Below are 10,210 nucleotides of genomic sequence, written 5' to 3' on the forward strand. Positions count from 1 at the left end.
TTTCTGCTTTGGATCACGTAGTAAAGTGGTACCACACTAAAACAGTCAATTAAACCTGGTTTCGATCAATATTTTAGAGGATAACGCAAGTTAGGCCTGGGATAGGTCTAGGATTTGCCCTCATCAGGCTCATTCTTTCGCATATTTCTCATACTTGATGGCAAGATCCTGGCCTTTTTATGGTTTGGATCCCGTAATAATGACGTTCCACACCGAAGCAGTCAATTAAACCTGGTTTCGATTAATACTTTAGAGGATATTGCCGTTTATGTCTCGGTTAGGTCTGGGATTTGCCCTCATCTGGCTCGTACTTTCGCATTTTTCGCATACTTGTTGGCCAGATCCTGGGTTTTTCCTGGTTTCTATCCCGTAATAATGACATTCCACACCGAAACAGTCAATTAAACCCTGTTTCGATTAATATTTTAGAGGATATTGCCGGTTATATCTCGGTTAGGTCTGGGATTTGCCCTCATCTGGCCCGTACTTTCGCATTTTTCGCATACTTGAATGGCCAGATCCTGTGTTCTTCTATTGTTAGGATCACGTAGTAATGTGGTACCACACTGAAACAGTCAATTAAACCTGGTTGCGACTAAAATTTTACAGGATAACGCAGGTTATGTCTCGGTTAGTTCTGGTATTTGCAATCATCTGGCTCATACTTTCGCGTTTCTCGCATACTTGTTCGCAAGATCCTGGGCTATTTCTGGTTTGTGTCACGTAGTAATGCGGTACCACACCGAAACAGACAATTAAACCTTGGTTGCGATTAATATTTTAGAGGATAACGCTGGCTATGTCTGGGTTAGTTCTGGTATTTGCAATCATCTGGCTCATACTTTCGCGTTTTTCGCATATTTGTTGGCCAGATCCTGGGTTTTTTCTGGTTTGGAACCTGTAGTAATGAGGTTCCACACCAGAACAGTCAATTGAACCTGGTTGCGATTAATATTTTAGAGGATAACGCCGGTTATATCTCGGTTAGGTCTCGGATTTGCCCTCATCTGGCTCGTACCTTCGCATTTTTCCCATACTTGTTGGCCAGATCCTGGCCTTTTTCTGGCTTGGACCAAGTAGTAATGTGGGACCACACAGAAACAGTCAATTAAACCTGGTTGCGATTAATATTTTAGAGGATAACGCCGTTTATGTCTCGGTTAGGTCTGGGATTTGCCCCCATCTGGCTCGTACTTTCGCATTATTCGCATACTTGTTGGCAAGATCCTGGCCTTTTTCTGGTTTGTATGACGTAGTAATGAGGTACCTCACTGAAACAGTCAATAAAAGCTGGTTCCGAATAGTATTTTAGAGGATAACTCTGGTTATGTCTGGGTTCGTTCTGGTATTTGCAATCATCTTGCTCATACTTTCGCTTTTTTCGCATACTTGTTGGCCAGATGCTGGGTTTTTTCTGGTTTGGACCACGTAGTAATGAGGTACCTCACTGAAACAGTCAATAAAAGCTGGTTCCGATTAGTGTTTTAGAGGATAACGCCGGTTATATCTCGGTTAGGTCTGGGATTTGCACTCATCAGGTTCGTACCTTCGTATTTTTCGCATACTTGTTGGCCAGATCCTGGCCTTTTTCTGGTTTGTATCACGTAGTAATGTGGTACCACACTGAAACAGTCAATAGAAGCTGGTTCCGAATAGTATTTCAGAGGATAACGCTGGCTCTGTCTGGGTTAGTTCTGGTATTTGCAATCATCTGGCTCATACTTTCGCGATTTTCGCATATTTGTTGGCCAGATCCTGGGTTTTTTCTGGTTTGGATCCCGTAGTAATGAGGTTCCACACCTGAAGAGTCAATTGAACCTGTTTGCGATTAATATTTTAGAGGATAACGCCGGTTATGTCTCGGTTAGGTCTGGGATTTGCCCTCATCTGGCTTGTACATTCGCATTTTTCGCATACTTATTAGCAAGATCCTGGCCTTTTTCTGGTTTGTGCCACGTAGTAAAGTGGTACCACACTAAAACAGTCAATTAAACCTGGTTTCGATCAATATTTTAGAGGATAACGCAAGTTAGGCCTGGGATAGGTCTAGGATTTGCCCTCATCAGGCTCATTCTTTCGCATATTTCTCATACTTGATGGCTAGATCCTGGCCTTTTTATGGTTTGGATCCCGTAATAATGACGTTCCACACCGAAGCAGTCAATTAAACCTGGTTTCGATTAATACTTTAGAGGATATTGCCGTTTATGTCTCGGTTAGGTCTGGGATTTGCCCTCATCTGGCTCGTACTTTCGCATTTTTCGCATACTTGTTGGCCAGATCCTGGGTTTTTCCTGGTTTGTATCCCGTAATAATGACATTCCATACCGAAACAGTCAATTAAACCCTGTTTCGATTAATATTTTAGAGGATATTGCCGGTTATATCTCGGTTAGGTCTGGGATTTGCCCTCATCTGGCCCGTACTTTCGCATTTTTCGCATACTTGAATGGCCAGATGCTGGGTTTTTTCTGGTTTGGACCACGTAGTAATGAGGTACCTCACTGAAACAGTCAATAAATGCTGGTTCCGATTAGTGTTTTAGAGGATAACGCCGTTTATATCTCGCTTAGGTCTGGGATTTGCACTCATCTGGTTCGTACCTTCGCATTTTTCGCATACTTGTTGGCCAGATCCTGGCCTTTTTCTGGTTTGTATCACGTAGTAATGTGGCACCACACTGAAACAGTCAATAGAAGCTGGTTCCGAATAGTATTTTAGAGGATAACGCTGGCTATGTCTGGGTTAGTTCTGGTATTTGCAATCATCTGGCTCATACTTTCGCGTTTTTCGCATATTTGTTGGCCAGATCCTGGGTTTTTTCTGGTTTGGATCCCGTAGTAATGAGGTTCCACACCTGAAGAGTCAATTGAACCTGTTTGCGATTAATATTTTAGAGGATAACGCCGGTTATGTCTCGGTTAGGTCTGGGATTTGCACTCATCTGGTTCGTACCTTCGCATTTTTCGCATACTTGTTGGCCAGATCCTGGCCTTTTTCTGGTTTGTATCACGTGGTAATGAGGTACCTCACTGAAACAGTCAATAAAAGCTGGTTCCGATTAGTGTTTTAGAGGATAACGCCGGTTATATCTCGGTTAGGTCTGGGATTTGCACTCATCTGGTTCGTACCTTCGCATTTTTCGCATACTTGTTGGCCAGATCCTGGCCTTTTTCTGGTTTGTATCACGTAGTAATGTGGTACCACACTGAAACAGTCAATAGAAGCTGGTTCCGAATAGTATTTCAGAGGATAACGCTGGATATGTCTGGGTTAGTTCTGGTATTTGCAATCATCTGGCTCATACTTTCGCGATTTTCGCATATTTGTTGGCCAGATCCTTGGTTTTTTCTGGTTTGGATCCCGTAGTAATGAGGTTCCACACCTGAAGAGTCAATTGAACCTGTTTGCGATTAATATTTTAGAGGATAACGCCGGTTATGTCTCGGTTAGGTCTGGGATTTGCCCTCATCTGGCTCGTACATTCGCATTTTTCGCATACTTATTAGCAAGATCCTGGCCTTTTTCTGGTTTGTGCCACGTAGTAATGCGGTACTACACCGAAACAGTCAATTAAATCTGGTTGCGATTAATATTTTAGAGGATAACGCTGGTTATGTCTCGGTTAGGTCTGGGATTTGCCCTCATCTGGCTCGTACTTTCGCATTTCTCGCATACTTGTTGGCCAGATCCTGGCCTTTTTCTGGTTTGTATCACGTAGTAATGTGGTACCACACTGAAACAGTCAATAGAAGCTGGTTCCGAATAGTATTCTAGAGGATAACGCTGGCTATGTCTGGGTTAGTTCTGGTATTTGCAATCATCTTGCTCATACTTTCGCTTTTTTCGCATACTTGTTGGCCGGATGCTGGGTTTTTTCTGGTTTGGACAACGTAGTAATGAGGTACCTCACTGAAACAGTCAATAAAAGCTGGTTCCGATTAGAGTTTTAGAGGATAACGCTGGTTATGTCTGGGTTAGTTCTGGTATTTGCAATCATCTGGCTCATGCTTTGGCGTTTTTCTCATATTTGTTGGCCAGATCCTGGGTTTTTTCTGGTTTGGATTCCGTAGTAATGAGGTGCCACACCGAAACAGTCAATTAAACCTGGTTGCGAATAATATTTTAGAGGATAACGCAGGTTATGTCTCGGTTAGTTCTGGGATTTGCCGTCATCTGGCCCGTACTTTCGCGTTTCTCGCATACTTGTTCGCAAGATCCTGGGCTTTTTCTGGTTTGTGTCACGTAGTAATGCGGTACCACACCGAAACAGTCAATTAAACCTTGGTTGCGATTAATATTTTAGAGGATAACGCAGGTTATGTCTCGGTTAGTTCTGGGATTTGCCGTCATCTGGCCCGTACTTTCGCGTTTCTCGCATACTTGTTCGCAAGATCCTGGACTTTTTCTGGTTTGTATCACGTAGTAATGTGGTACCACACTGAAACAGTCAATAGAAGCTGGTTCCGAATAGTATTTTAGAGGATAACGCTGGCTACGTCTGGGTTAGTTCTGGTATTTGCAATCATCTGGCTCATACTTTCGCGTTTTTCGCATATTTGTTGGCCAGATCCTGGGTTTTTTCTGGTGTGGATCCCGTAGTAATGTGGTACCACACTGAAACAGTCAACAAAAACTGGTTCCGATTAATGTTTTAGAGGATAACGCTGGTTATGTCTGGGTTAGTTCTGGTATTTGCAATCATCTTGCTCATACTTTCGCTTTTTTCGCATACTTGTTGGCCAGATGCTGGGTTTTTTCTGGTTTGGACCACGTAGTAATGAGGTACCTCACTGAAACGGTCAATAAAAGCTGGTTCCGATTAGTGTTTTAGAGGATAACGCCGGTTATATCTCGGCTAGGTCTCGGATTTGCCCTCATCTGGCTCGTACCATCGCATTTTTCCCATACTTGTTGGCCAGATCCTGGCCTTTTTCTGGCTTGGACCAAGTAGTAATGTGGGACCACACTGAAACAGTCAATTAAACCTGGTTTCGATTAATATTTTAGAGGATAACGCCGTTTATGTCTCGGTTAGGTCTGGGATTTGCCCTCATCTGGCTCGTACTTTCGCATTTTTCGCATACTTGTTGGCCAGATCCTGGCCTTTTTCTGGTTTGTCTCACGTAGTAATGAGGTACCTCACTGAAACAGTCAATAAAAGCTGGTTCCGAATAGTATTTTGGAGGATAACTCTGGTTATGTCTGGGTTCGTTCTGGTATTTGCAATCATCTTGCTCATACTTTGTTTTTTTCGCATACTTGTTGGCCAGATGCTGGGTTTTTTCTGGTTTGGACCACGTAGTAATGAGGTACCTCACTGAAACAGTCAATAAAAGCTGGTTCCGATTAGTGTTTTAGAGGATAACGCCGGTTATATCTCGGTTAGGTCTGGGATTTGCACTCATCTGGTTCGTACCTTCGCATTTTTCGCATACTTGTTGGCCAGATCCTGGCCTTTTTCTGGTTTGTATCACGTAGTAATGTGGTACCACACTGAAACAGTCAATAGAAGCTGGTTCCGAATAGTATTTTAGAGGATAACGCTGGCTATGTCTGGGTTAGTTCTGGTATTTGCAATCATCTGGCTCATACTTTCGCCTTTTTTCGCATATTTGTTGGCCAGATCCTGGGTTTTTTCTGGTTTGGATCCCGTAGTAATGAGGTTCCACACCTGAAGAGTCAATTGAACCTGTTTGCGATTAATATTTTAGAGGATAACGCCGGTTATGTCTCGGTTAGGTCTGGGATTTGCCCTCATCTGGCTCGTACCATCGCATTTTTCCCATACTTGTTGGCCAGATCCTGGCCTTTTTCTGGCTTGGACCAAGTAGTAATGAGGTACCTCACTGAAACAGTCAATAAAAGCTGGTTCCGATTAGTGTTTTAGAGGATAACGCCGGTTATATCTCGGTTAGGTCTGGGATTTGCACTCATCTGGTTCGTACCTTCGCATTTTTCGCATACTTGTTGGCCAGATCCTGGCCTTTTTCTGGTTTGTATCACGTAGTAATGTGGTACCACACTGAAACAGTCAATAGAAGCTGGTTCCGAATAGTATTTTAGAGGATAACGCTGGCTATGTCTGGGTTAGTTCTGGTATTTGCAATCGTCTGGCTCATACTTTCGCGTTTTTCGCATATTTGTTGGCCCGATCCTGGGTTTTTTCTGGTTCGGATCCCGTAGTAATGAGGTACCTCACTGAGACGGTCAATAAAAGCTGGTTCCGATTAGTGTTTTAGAGGATAACGCCGGTTATATCCCGGGTAGGTCTCGGATTTGCCCTCATCTGGCTCGTACCTTCGCATTTTTCCCATACTTGTTGGCCAGATCCGGGCCTTTTTCTGGCTTGGACCAAGTAGTAATGTGGGACCACACTGAAACAGTCAATTAAACCTGGTTGCGATTAATATTTTAGAGGATAACGCCGTTTATGTCTCGGTTAGGTCTGGGATTTGCCCTCATCTGGCTCGTACTTTCGCATTTTTCGCATACTTGTTGGCCAGATCCTGGCCTTTTTCTGGTTTGTATCACGTAGTAATGAGGTACCTTACTGAAACAGTCAATAAAAGCTGGTTGCGAATAGTATTTTAGAGCATAACTCTGGTTATGTCTGGGTTCGTTCTGGTATTTGCAATCATCTTGCTCATACTTTCGCTTTTTTCGCATACTTGTTAGCCAGATGCTGGATTTTTTCTGGTTTGGATCCCGTAATAATGACGTTCCACACCGAAGCAGTCAATTAAACCTGGTTTCGATTAATACTTTAGAGGATATTGCCGGTTATATCTCGGTTAGGTCTCGGATTTGCCCTCATCTGGCTCGTACCTTCGCATTTTTCCCATACTTGTTGGCCAGATCCTGGCCTTTTTCTGGCTTGGACCAAGTATTAATGTGGGGCCACACTGAAACAGTCAATTAAACCTGGTTGCGATTAATATTTTAGAGGATAACGCCGTTTATGTCTCGGTTAGGTCTGGGATTTGCCCTCATCTGGCTCGTACTTTCGCATTTTTCGCATACTTGTTGGCCAGATCCTGGGTTTTTCCTGGTTTGTATCCCGTAATAATGACATTCCACACCGAAACAGTCAATTAAACCCGGTTTCGATTAATATTTTAGAGGATATTGCCGGTTATATCTCGGTTAGGTCTGGGATTTGCCCTCATCTGGCCCGTACTTTCGCATTTTTCGCATACTTGAATGGCCAGATCCTGTGTTCTTCTATTGTTAGGATCACGTAGTAATGTGGTACCACACTGAAACAGTCAATTAAACCTGGTAGCGACTAAAATTTTACAGGATAACGCAGGTTATGTCTCGGTTAGTTCTGGGATTTGCCCTCATCTGGCCCGTACTTTCGCGTTTCTCGCATACTTGTTCGCAAGATCCTGGGCTTTTTCTGGTTTGTGTCACGTAGTAATGCGGTACCACACCGAAACAGTCAATTAAACCTTGGTTGCGATTAATATTTTAGAGGATAATGCAGGTTATGTCTCGGTTAGGTCTGGTATTTGCAATCATCTTGCTTATACTTTCGCTTTCTTCGCATACTTGTTGGCCAGATGCTGGGTTTTTTCTGGTTTGGACCACGTAGTAATGAAGTAGCTCACTGAAACGGTCAATAAAAGCTGGTTCCGATTAGTGTTTTAGAGGATAACGCCGGTTATATCTCGGTTATGTCTCGGATTTGCCCTCATCTGGCTCGTACCTTCGCATTTTTCCCATAATTGTTGGCCAGATCCTGGCCTTTTTCTGGCTTGGACCAAGTAGTAATGTGGGACCACACTGAAACAGTCAATTAAACCTGGTTGCGATTAATATTTTTGGGGACAACGCCGTTTATGTCTCGGTTAGGTCTGGGATTTGCCCTCATCTGGCTCGTACTTTCGCATTTTTCGCATACTTGTTGGCCAGATCCTGGCCTTTTTCTGGTTTGTATCACGTAGTAATGAGGTACCTCACTGAAACAGTCAATAAAAGCTGGTTCCGATTAGTGTTTTAGAGGATAACGCCGGTTATATCTCGGTTAGGTCTGGGATTTGCACTCACCTGGTTCGTACCTTCGCATTTTTCGCATACTTGTTGGCCAGTTCCTGGCCTTTTTCTGGTTTGTATCACGTAGTAATGTGGTACCACACCTGAAGAGTCAATTGAACCTGTTTGCGATTAATATTTTAGAGGATAACGCCGGTTATGTCTCGGTTAGGTCTGGGATTTGCCCTCATCTGGCTCGTACTTTCGCATTTTTCGCATACTTGTTGGCCAGATCCTGGCCTTTTTCTGGTTTGTATCACGTAGTAATGAGGTACCTGACTGAAACAGTCAATAAAAGCAGGTTCCGAATAGTATTTTACAGGATAACTCTGGTTATGTCTGGGTTCGTTCTGGTATTTGCAATCATATGGCTCATACTTTCGCGTTTTTCGCATATTTGTAGGCCAGATCCTGGGTTTTTTCTGGTTTGGATTCCGTAGTAATGAGGTGCCACACCGAAACAGTCAATTAAACCTGGTTGCGATTAATATTTTAGAGGATGACGCCGGTTATGTCTCTGTTAGGGCTGAGATTTGCCCTCATCTGGCTCGTACTTTCGCATTTCTCGCATACTTGTTGGCCAGATGCTGGGTCTTTTCTGGTTTGGATCACGTAATAATGACGTTCCACACCGAAACAGTCAATTTAACCTGGTTTCTATTAATATTTTAGAGGATAACGCCGGTTTTGTCTCGGTTAGGTCAGGGATTTGCCCTCATCTGGCTCGTACTTTCGCATTTCTCGCATACTTGTTGGCCAGATCCTGGCCTCTTTCTGGTTTGTATCACGTAGTAATGTGGTACCACACTGAAACAGTCAATAGAAGCTGGTTCCGAATAGTATTCTAGAGGATAACGCTGGCTATGTCTGGGTTAGTTCTGGTATTTGCAATCATCATGCTCATACTTTCGCTTTTTTCGCATACTTGTTGGCCGGATGCTGGGTTTTTTCTGTTTTGGACAACGTAGTAATGAGGTACCTCACTGAAACAGTCAATAAAATCTGGTTCCGATTAGAGTTTTAGAGGATAACGCTGGTTATGTCTGCGTTAGTTCTGGTATTTGCAATCATCTGGCTCATGCTTTGGCGTTTTTCTCATATTTGTTGGCCAGATCCTGGGTTTTTTCTGGTTTGGATTCCGTAGTAATGAGGTGCCACACCGAAACAGTCAATTAAACCTGGTTGCGAATAATATTTTAGAGGATAACGCAGGTTATGTCTCGGTTATTTCTGGGATTTGCCGTCATCTGGCCCGTACTTTCGCGTTTCTCGCATACTTGTTCGCAAGATCCTGGGCTTTTTCTGGTTTGTGTCACGTAGTAATGCGGTACCACACCGAAACAGTCAATTAAACCTTGGTTGCGATTAATATTTTAGAGGATAACGCAGGTTATGTCTCGGTTAGGTCTGGGTTTTGCCCTCATCTCGCTCGTACTTTCGCATTTTTCGCATACTTGTTGGCCAGATCCTGGCCTTTTTCTGGTTTGTATCACGTAGTAATGTGGTACCACACTGAAACAGTCAATAGAAGCTGGTTCCGAATAGTATTTTAGAGGATAACGCTGGCTACGTCTGGGTTAGTTCTGGTATTTGCAATCATCTGGCTCATACTTTCGCGTTTTTCGCATATTTGTTGGCCAGATCCTGGGTTTTTTCTGGTGTGGATCCCGTAGTAATGTGGTACCACTCTGAAACAGTCAACAAAAACTGGTTCCGATTAGTGTTTTAGAGGATAACGCTGGTTATGTCTGGGTTAGTTCTGGTATTTGCAATCATCTTGCTCATACTTTCGCTTTTTTCGCATACTTGTTGGCCAGATGCTGGGTTTTTTCTGGTTTGGACCACGTAGTAATGAGGTACCTCACTGAAACGGTCAATAAAAGCTGGTTCCGATTAGTGTTTTAGAGGATAACGCCGGTTATATCTCGGCTAGGTCTCGGATTTGCCCTCATCTGGCTCGTACCATCGCATTTTTCCCATACTTGTTCGCAAGATCCTGGGCTTTTTCTGGTTTGTGTCACGTAGTAATGCGGTACCACACCGAAACAGTCAATTAAACCTTGGTTGCGATTAATATTTTAGAGGATAACGCAGGTTATGTCTCGGTTAGGTCTGGGTTTTGCCCTCATCTGGCTCGTACTTTCGCATTTTTCGCATACTTGTTGGCCAGATC

The sequence above is a fragment of the Colletes latitarsis genome, unplaced genomic scaffold (genome assembly GCF_051014445.1).
Source record: "Colletes latitarsis isolate SP2378_abdomen unplaced genomic scaffold, iyColLati1 scaffold0006, whole genome shotgun sequence".
Classification (NCBI taxonomy): Eukaryota; Metazoa; Arthropoda; class Insecta; order Hymenoptera; family Colletidae; genus Colletes; species Colletes latitarsis.